Source organism: Montipora capricornis, chromosome 14 (assembly GCF_036669925.1).
Source record: "Montipora capricornis isolate CH-2021 chromosome 14, ASM3666992v2, whole genome shotgun sequence".
Taxonomy (NCBI): Eukaryota; Metazoa; Cnidaria; class Anthozoa; order Scleractinia; family Acroporidae; genus Montipora; species Montipora capricornis.
The window spans coordinates 32,805,057-32,812,556 of NC_090896.1; the positions used below are offsets into that span (position 1 = coordinate 32,805,057).

At 37.8% G+C, this 7,500-nt stretch overlaps 1 protein-coding gene and 1 pseudogene across 1 annotated transcript in view; both read left to right on the plus strand.

Moving 5' to 3' along the window:
• LOC138032204 (uncharacterized) overlaps nucleotides 1–7,500 on the plus strand; it is a 114,726-nt gene that overhangs the window by 77,992 nt on the left and 29,234 nt on the right. The gene's annotated exons all lie outside the window — the stretch shown is intronic.
• The window catches only part of LOC138032211 (uncharacterized), a 96,366-nt pseudogene that overhangs the window by 16,957 nt on the left and 71,909 nt on the right, over nucleotides 1–7,500 (plus strand).

Sequence of the window (7,500 nt, forward strand, 5' to 3'; positions counted from 1 at the left end):
CAAATATCGAAGACATTGCATCGTCATCGTCCACACAAATCTGCTTTAACGTGGATCTTGTGCGGGCATTTCTGCTCTTAGACTATTGCTTTGCGGACAGTAACGATTTTATTTAGTAACGTTTTGATTAAAAGCCGCCAAAACCCTTCGATAAATCGAATTGTAGAGTCCCCTTTGTTGCCTACGTGAATTAACTGCGATCGTGCAAACGTCACAATGGCCAGGTTAATAAACCGCCATCCTCGCGGGCTGATTTCGCATCGAGGCTAGCATCAAACAAGACGTCTAGGTGGCGTACACCCTGGTGTAGCGCCCCAGCGGTAATGATTAAAACAACAAACCTTTCGATCATCGCTCTCTTGAAGGGTACGATACGTCAGTCTTTCAATCTCCATTACTCCAAAGTCCAATAGGATTAGCCCTGAGTAAGAGTTAAATCAATTGTCAATTTGAGCACCGTAACATAATTTTTTTCTTCGCAGATAATTCTAAGCTGGTCTTGTATTGATTTCAAGTTTAACATGTTTTTTAGTGTCTGCGACAAATGAAACAAGCGTGAACATGAACAACAGTTCAAGGTAAGTAAAGATATGATTCTTATGAACAGGAATTGTTTTTGAAATGCTAACTTTCAGGAAGCAGAAACGTAGCAGCTCTCAATTGCTTGGTATTGTAAGCAGCTTCCATGTTTTTAAGTCTAAGTCATTGTTTCAATTGTTCAGTGTTTTGTTTTTGGCTTAGGTATCGTGACAATCACATTCTACGTTACAAGAGATGCTACATGACTTCCAGAAAGACCAAATGTGATATGGATAAATATCTTGTAACACATTACGAAAGGTCCTTGACTTTGAAATTGCGCCTAAACGCATAGAAATATTCCTGGTAAAAAAGAATATGAAATTACCAAATCTCCCAGTCAGGCAAACAATCAACAATGCAACAGCTGCGCTTAAATTCGGATGTATTTTTCCCCACGAAACCCTCGAATGAATCTCTATCATTGACAACGGAATGGAACCATAATCCATAGTGTTAAGAATCTTTTGTTGTTGTTTCCTTTTTCATTTAATATATATATATATTTTTTGGTCATGGCGCGAAAACCAACCAAGTGTAACTGGGCAGCATTTTATTCTTCCTTATGGGATTGCCATTGTCAATTTGTTTTCAGCTTTCTTAGTGATGTCATTATAATATCACCTTTTCAAGGACGGCAACGATAAACAAACCGTGATAAAGTGACATACAGAAAAGTAAATTAATTCTTATTATGGGAGACGCAACCAACGTTTTATCAAAAATATTTCATTGTTGAAACTGAGCTTTTCTACCAGCTTTTCAGCCCGCGTTTTCTCACAATTAAAAAGAGGTAGGTCGGACCTTTTTCAAACACAGAGTCGTTCATTTGTTTGAAAAAAAACTATACGAAATCAGAGGTGGCCGTATAGAAATCAGCTCAACGTAGGGTCAATCACATTGAAATAAACTATATTGTTTTATGAATGATATGATATATGAATTAATATATATATATATATAGTAAGAGAAAGTGAACTAGTTTTCTTTCATATATTCGATCTACAGATCTGTTTCGTGGGAGTGTATCCCACTCGTCAGGACCTAGATGACAATGTTAATTCGTGGGTTTTTATATACCATTCCCTTGAAATTACAATAATTAGGTGTTTTTTAGCAAACATTTGTTTGCATGCCTACAAGTGCTCGCAAGTTCTGTTCTTTTGTTGAGGGTGGCAAGCTCTGGTTTACATATAATGTAGAACTTTTCTAGCGTGCACAATTTGCATCTTTTGCATCTTTTTGCATCTTTTATATCTTATATATATATATATATATAAAGTTGCATATAAACTGGAGAGGAAGACAAAACTTCTCGAAGGTCCAGGAAATTTAATAAAAACGTTTCGGCCCTTCGGCCTTCGTCAATTAAATTTTTTTTTTAAATAGAGTACAAGTTAAAAATCTAAGGATAAAATGGCCTAATTATTACAGCAGTGGAGACTATATAGTCTCTGAAAGACTAACAATGGCTACAATGGTTATTTTACAAAGTAATCATAGATTTAACGAGCATATTAAGGTTAAGCTGCAGGAGGCCAACAAGTGTCTTTATGTGATAAGATGTTTACGTAAAGAGGGATACCAACAACCAGACGTAGATTACGTTTTTAGATCAATTGTCCTACCCAAACTAACGTACGGTCTACCCGTATATGCCTCCTCAATACCTGAATTAACGACGGTTCAGAATTTTCTACAGCGCTGCTTTAAACGCAAATATGTTTCCTACCGAATTGACATAAATGGCGTATTAGAAGAGGTTGATCGCTCACTATTCAAGAAGATCTCCGGTATGCCCGGTCACCCTCTGTACCCTTCCGTCCCCAAAATGAAAGAAAGCTCAGCACGCCTCCGAGTTCCTAGTAGTCAACTCCCAAAGGTTAATACCCAGCGTTTTAAAAATAGTTTTTTTAACAGGTCTTTTTTTTTAATATAGAGTAGCTATTTAATGTAATGTCGATAGCCTTGTAATTCTAATTAATTCTTTCGGCTATTTTTAATGTAACTGTTCTTGTTTTAGCATGTATTTTTGCTTAAAAAACAATAAAGACCTATTTATTTATTTATTTATTTATTTTTATTTATTTTGTAATGGCATACAATTAAGTAGTAAATTGTATGGTACAATACAAGCCAAAACTAAAGCTTGATCACTAAAACAAAAGTAATGATGTAATAATAAAATCTACAGTTATGCAAGTGATTCAATCTATTTATGTAATACCGACTACAAATTAGATGGGACTATAATGGAAACAAAAAAGCTTTTTATGGAACATTGAAATTGATCCGTTTTTTTGAACGGAATTCGCAGCGCTTATTGAGGCCAAAAGGCTGCAGTGTGCGCAATTGTGCCGCCCAATAACCCTCCCGCTTTAATAAAGTGTTATCTAAATCTCCATCAGTGTTCATTATCTTCTCAATGACAATGAAATTGAAGTCCGAAAGGTTGTGAGGAAATTTATTGAAATGAATGGCAAGCTCGCACGATTTTTTGTTTCTTTTCATGTCAGATTTGTGGTTTCTGAACCTGACTTTAAATGCATTGGAAGTCGAACCAACATACTGCACTTTGCATTTGTTGCAGGAGGCTAAGTAAATAATTCCAGTCGAATTGCATCCAAGGTTTTGTTTGATTTGATACGACCGGCCAGTTGCAAAACTTGAAAATTCACCAGCTTCCAACAAATAATTACAACAGAGATCACATCTTTTGTTGCATTTAAAACATCCGCAATTTTCAGCCTCGTCATGGTTTCGACTTCTTTTGAATTTGGAGGGTGCAAGAATGTCCTTCAAATTCTTTCTTCTACGGTATGCTGGAATGACGGATTTGACAGGAAAAATTTCCCTTACTACTTGGTTGGATTCGAGCAAGTGAAAATGTTTTTTAATGATCAACGAAATATTAGGTAGCCTCGGATTGTAATCGATCACTAAGGGAAAGGTTTTTTTCTTAGTTTTTGTTTTTGGCTTGAGAACATCTGATCTCTCCAATTGCATGGCCTTCTCAAACTGTTTGTCCACCAGATTCCCATTGTAATTTTGTTGTTTGAGGTAGCTTTTGTATTCACTACAGCGCTTCACAAAAGAGGCGTTGGTGGAACAGTTACGCCTAATTCTAAGGGCCACTCCATAAGGGATAACTTTCTTACAAAGATCTGGGTGTGAGCTATTGTAGGGCAAATACAAATGACTATCAGTGGGCTTGGAATAAATATCTGTTGAAATAAAGCCATCTTGTAAAAGGAGAATAAGGTCCAAAACATTGAGGCTGCTTTCAGAATAAACCAATTCACATTTGATGGTGTGATATAGTGAATTAATATAGTTGGTAAATTCAAGGAGTTTCTCAACACCCTGTGTCTATAGATCAAAAATATCATCCCTATATCTCAACCAAAGCATTGGCTTAATTGTACCCTCAAATTTCGCTTTGTGATCAATTACGCCCATAGCCAAGTCTGCATAAGAGCACGCATTCTTGGGCCCCATCGCGGTTCCGTGCTGTTGAACATAGTTATTGTTATCAAATTGGCAATTGTTGGATTTCAAACAAATTAAAGAAAATTGTAAGAAAGCTATCCCTTATGGAGTAGCCTTAGAATCAGGCGTAACTTTTGCACCAACGCCTCTTTTGTGAAGCGCTGTAGTGAATACAAAAGCTACCTCAAACAACAAAATTACAATGGGAATCTGGTGGACAAACAGTTTGAGAAGGCCATGCAATTGGAGAGATCAGATGTTCTCAAGCCAAAAACAAAAACTAAGAAAAAAACCTTTCCCTTAGTGATCGATTACAATCCGAGGCTACCTAATATTTCGTTGATCATTAAAAAACATTTTCACTTGCTCGAATCCAACCAAGTAGTAAGGGAAATTTTTCCTGTCAAATCCGTCATTCCAGCATACCGTAGAAGAAAGAATTTGAAGGACATTCTTGCACCCTCCAAATTCAAAAGAAGTCGAAACCATGACGAGGCTGAAAATTGCGGATGTTTTAAATGCAACAAAAGATGTGATCTCTGTTGTAATTATTTGTTGGAAGCTGGTGAATTATCAAGTTTTGCAACTGGCCGGTCGTATCAAATCAAACAAAACCTTGGATGCAATTCGACTGGAATTATTTACTTAGCCTCCTGCAACAAATGCAAAGTGCAGTATGTTGGTTCGACTTCCAATGCATTTAAAGTCAGGTTCAGAAACCACAAATCTGACATGAAAAGAAACAAAGAATCGTGCGAGCTTGCCATTCATTTCAATAAATTTCCTCACAACCTTTCGGACTTCAATTTCATTGTCATTGAGAAGATAATGAACACTGATGGAGATTTAGATAACACTTTATTAAAGCGGGAGGGTTATATAATTATTGGGCGGCACAATTGTGCACACTGCAGCGCTGTGAATTCCGTTCAAAAAAACGGATCAATTTCAATGTTCCATAAAAAGCTTTTTTGTTTCCATTATAGTCCCATCTAATTTGTAGTCGGTATTACATAAATAGATTGAATCACTTGCATAACTCTAGGTTTTATTATTACACATTACTTTTGTTTTAGTGATCAAGCTTTAGTTTTGGCTTGTATTGTACCATACAATTTAGTCTCCACTGCTGTAATAATTAGGCCATTTTATCCTTAGATTTTTAACTTGTACTCTATTTTAAAAAATTTTTAACTGACGAAGGCCGAAGGGCCGAAACGTTTTTATTAAATTTCCTGGACCTTCGAGAAGTTTTGTCTTCCTCTCCAGTTTATATGCAACTTTAAATACTAACTGAGGAGACAACGTGCATCCTTTTGGATCCTTCTGTTGGGAGTTTATCGTTTGGTCAACCATTACAGATATTCAAGCTATATATATATGTAATAAGGAAATAACTTCTTCAGGAATATATGTTTCTAATCGGTTTAAAACGTTTCGCCGTTTAGAGCTTCGTCAGTGAATGAAGATTATAAGTACAAGATTGGTTTATGTAAAAAACTTAGTACAATAGTGGAAAGTCAAGGCTCATTAATTTGATGGTGTTAATCTAGATTTAGAGCTCGTCCATTGCAACCATTCATGACGTTCTCATGCTTGCGGATTTCTCGCGCTTCAATGATTTTACGCGTGCGGATGTGGTGGATGTTCCTGTGGAGGATTCCCCAAGAGATATCTTGCATAGATGGTTTGTTATGGTTGATCAAATGTTCTTTTATTCTGGATCCGATAGTTCTACTTGTTTCGCCGATATAAACCGTGTCGCAGTGCGAGCATTTGATTTTGTATACACAGTTTTTTGTTAGCATTGGTTAGTTCTTGTTGAAGAGCCGCACGTATCACAGGGATCTGGGCAGCATTGTTTTTCTTTGGGCGGCGTGAATATTCTTGATGATGAGGAGCCATTGCCATTGTACTTATAATCTTCATTCACTAACTAAGCTCTAAACGGCGAAACGTTTGAAGTATTAAACCGATTAGAAACATACATGCCTCAAGAAGTTATTTCCTTATTACATTATCTATCGAGGCATGGCTACACCTTTCTTCTTCTCATCATATATATATATATAGTCACGAGCCAGTACGAAATACTGACTGATCCATTTTGAATGAAAAAACACATATGCCGTGAGTGGGAATCGAACCCGCGTTCCCTGGAATACATGTCAGGTGTACTAACCACTTGGTATTTCTGGTAGCCTGTGAATCTTCTTCGGATGATCCGATGTAGTCCTGTTCCTGAATGATAAAACGCCGGGGAACCCCGCGGCTAACAAATCACCTCTCTGATTGCTCTGTTTCCAGCAGGGTTGTCGTGATGGTGCAGTGGTTAGCACACCTGACATGTAATCCAGGGAACGCGGGTTCGATTTCCATTCACGGCATATGTGTTTTTTCATTCAAAATGGATCAGTCAGTATTTCGTACTGGCTCGTGACTACATCGTTGGATTTCCAGTTCTTCATTCTAAATATAAATTGGTAGCCTGTGAATCTTCTTCGGATGATCCGATGTAGTCCTGTTCCTGAATGATGAAACGCCGGGGAGCCCCGCGGCTAACAAATCACCTCTCTGATTGCTCTGTTTCCAGCAGGGTTGTCGTGATGGTGCAGTGGTTAGCATACCTGATATGTAATCCAGGGAACGCGGGTTCGATTCCTATCCTACTAGTGTAGGATGGGAACAGAAATCGATACAACAAAGGAAATGAGTGAAAATGTGTTCAGCCGGGAATCGAACCCGGGTCTCCTGGTTACCGGTCAGATGCCTTACCACTAGGCCACTGAACCAACCCCGCCATTTAGCCGAATTGGAAGAACCTTTATATGGCAAGCTCTGAGGAGAATAGCTATATACATATTTACGATGAGTAGAACAATGGGGTCCTGATTACAATGGGTCCTGATTACAATGGGTGAGAAGGGCAGAACTGGGGGTGTCGTGTAAGACTGGCTGAGCTAAAACAAGCGCAATACAATAGCTATTGTGTAGGATAAGCCTTTTAAAATTGTTCTTGAGATAAAACTTGTTTTCATGTCGGCATTTGGATACAAGCTCGGATCGTTTGTTCAGTAGATTGTTGTTGCTGCGTTTAATTATATGAAGTTTTTCTGCTAAGCATAAATCACATCTTTTGCTTGAATTGTGATAGGGGCGGGCTCTTGCAATGATAGACCATGTAGTTGTAAAGCTGGTGTTGCTGTCTTTGACTTGCCAGATGTATTTTGATAATTCAGTGCTATTAGAAAGTTTCCTGTGGGTGAATGTTGACTTGTGTTGAGTGTATCTATGTTGAAAAGTTCATTCAGTCAATCCGATGTAGTTCTTGGTAGTGGTTTGATTGGCTGTCGTAGAAGTTATTTGTGCATTATAGATCAGGCTGGAGGTTAAGCATTTATTGTCGAGAGGGCAATTTTGTTGGGATCTGCA